At 38.2% G+C, this 2,715-nt stretch overlaps 1 non-coding gene across 1 annotated transcript; it reads left to right on the top strand.

Annotated features, from left to right (window-relative positions):
• Positions 1-1,112: 1,112 nt before the first annotated feature.
• Trnai-uau (transfer RNA isoleucine (anticodon UAU)) lies at positions 1,113-1,218 on the top strand. The gene is made up of 2 exons: positions 1,113-1,150; positions 1,183-1,218. It is a non-coding gene; the product is annotated as a tRNA-Ile (tRNA).
• The last annotated feature ends 1,497 nt before the right edge of the window (positions 1,219-2,715 follow it).

The following is a 2,715-nucleotide window of genomic DNA, read 5'->3' as shown; positions in this document are numbered from 1 at the left end:
AGGTTTATTCTAGAGTAAAACAAACTGTAAATGCAATGCTTGTATGGCTCTAATATATATTTATGTATTTCTGTATTTAATTATTTGATTGGTGTTTTAAGCCGTACTCAAGAATATTTCACTTAAACGTCGGCGACTAGCATTGTGGTGAGAGAAACCCACGACCATCCGAAGGCTGCTGGAAAATCCTTCCCACGTACGGCCCGTTAGGAAGCCAGCATCATAGCGACTGTATTGGTGAGACGCTGTTGGGTCATTAAATACATACGAGTTTAAACTATGTTTGTTCGATGACATGTTTAATCCATTGCAATAATATAAGATTAAGACTTTCAGACGCATAATGGATTACTTAAGTTAAAATATTTACCGCATTGCTCTACTTTAGCTGATCAACGTGCTGTCATTAAATATGTAAACAATGCGCTGATGGCAGACGCATGTTTTCTGACAGAATCACCACCATAAAGACGTGATCTTAGAGAACTTTTAGAGAAATCTGGCTCTAATTTGCTCTTGGTAAGAAGAAAAAAAGCTGCTTGGTTTGTTTTGCCAGAATCCCAGTAAGCTAGAGACATTCGAAGAGCGTGAACATTTGATATGTAATAATAACAATAAGTTTTGTTCAATTTTTTGTTTCGATCAAAGCAGCAGAGGCGAATTAAACCGTTGTTAACAACCACTGCCACCATGCAGTGCAAGCAGGACTTTGATATGAATTTAGATCAATTTACTACAATAATTAATATCCCCCATAGAAGCCAGTGGATTTGAGAAAAAGTTTGCCCTCCATGTTTTATATTACTCACTTTGTTAAAGCAGGTGCCGCAGTTTTGTCACCCCCACGGCTTGCACTTGTATATCCAATAATTTTATGACAAGACTGAAAATATTTCACACAGTAATACATGCTCTACACATGGAACTGACTGGTCCAAGACACACTGTTTCACTTGTATATAGTGAATGATGGAAGGAAGTGACCACAGTATCACTAATAGAGCTGTCACGTACCACACGTGGACCGTGGCGCGACAAGTGGCCCCTGCACAGCCTTTATGATACAATTCCCTCGTTAGTTGCATTTGGATAACTGGACACAAAGTTCATCTGCTCCAGTGGCTCAGTCGGTTAGCGCGCCGTACTTATAGACAGTAACGCAAGCTGTTACAGGCTAGAGGCATGCGGAGGTCGTGAGTTCGATCCTCACCTGGAGCATTATTTTTTTATCTGTATACGCACGGAACGTTTTACACATTTGTAAACGTCTGGATCACAAATTTAACTAATGAAGTATTTTCGTCAGTTGTTTTCGATTCAAACAGCAATACCAAAATCAATCAATTTTAGAACCATGACTAGCTTGCTCTATACTAGGGTCATAGGATATACACACACCTAACATTTTAATTTGGCAGTACCCGGACATGGATATAAACTCAGTCATTAATCAGTTCTATCCTGCAAAGGACCATTCATTTTTTCTATATATGTAGACATATTTTAATGCCTAAAGCACAATATATTTGGTAATATTTTGGCGTTCTGCGTAAATTTAACCAAAATTAAAGGGCTTTTAAGAAACAGTACTAGTTTTTTAACCCTCGTTCAACATGAAGTGTAAATGTGTCACCGACCAAACTATTCAATTTGAGGCAAAAATTGTCAAATTTGACATGTATGTTCTCTGTATGATTATCAATGTGACCTACTCATTGAAGGTCGCAATGCCAGCAATGGTTACATTACTGTAACAACTCTTACTGCTTGATTCTGCTTGATACTACATGAGGAAAAAGGTTGGTACGGGAGGAGTTGTTTTTGTTACAATAAGGATCTGCGCAGTTGGCTTTAGACCACTTACTTTCCATCAATATTCTGTGCAAATTGGCACATTAAATGGGGGAAAGTTTGTCACTCACTTGCCAATACTAGATGGTTTGCTATTGCACTCTAGTGATCCACCTCGTATAAAAGGCAGTTACTTGAGTTTGTCGCTTAGCAACATTTATTTATTTATTTATTTAACTGGAGTTTTACGCCGTACTGAAGACTATTTCATTTATACAAAACCATCAGCATGAGAGTGGGAGGAAAGCCGGCAGAGCCCTGGGAAAACTCACGAACATTCACAGGTTAATGAAAGGCCTTCCCGCGTAAGCATGTAAATAAGGATTCAAAGAATTGATATTGTGCACTGTAATACATACATGGGCGCTAATTAAGCCAATAAGAAACACGTTTTGTTGATGAATGAACACTTTGATTGTGCATCATTGTTCTATGCATACATTCATCATCTTGGCAGAGTACTGCACTCGGTACCGTTAACACAACAATGAGCATGAACTGTGATTTCCGATCACTCGGTTTTCACGGTGTCATGGCTCCTGGATTATTGCTCTGTAATGTGAAAATTTGGTGGCAAATGGAAATTGATAATGAATACTTACGCTGATTGTTGTATCAGCGCGTTATTTGATACTAAGATAAAACAATGTGCGTTTTTGTGCTTTTTTTTTGCAGTATACATATCATCTACAGGGTTCAGCCTGGACTTACAGAGAGTAACGCTAGATGTCACAAGATTTTGGCATGCCGAGATCTTGAGGCTGTTTCTCTCGAAGGTTAAAATTATAAATCAGTTTTTCTTGTTTCAAACGGTTTTGCTTACAAGTAAAGAACAACCTACATGTAATTTCCGCCCAAAATTTA

The sequence above is a fragment of the Liolophura sinensis genome, chromosome 5 (genome assembly GCF_032854445.1).
Source record: "Liolophura sinensis isolate JHLJ2023 chromosome 5, CUHK_Ljap_v2, whole genome shotgun sequence".
Classification (NCBI taxonomy): domain Eukaryota; kingdom Metazoa; phylum Mollusca; class Polyplacophora; order Chitonida; family Chitonidae; genus Liolophura; species Liolophura sinensis.
This window is presented reverse-complemented; position numbering and strand designations above follow the sequence as displayed.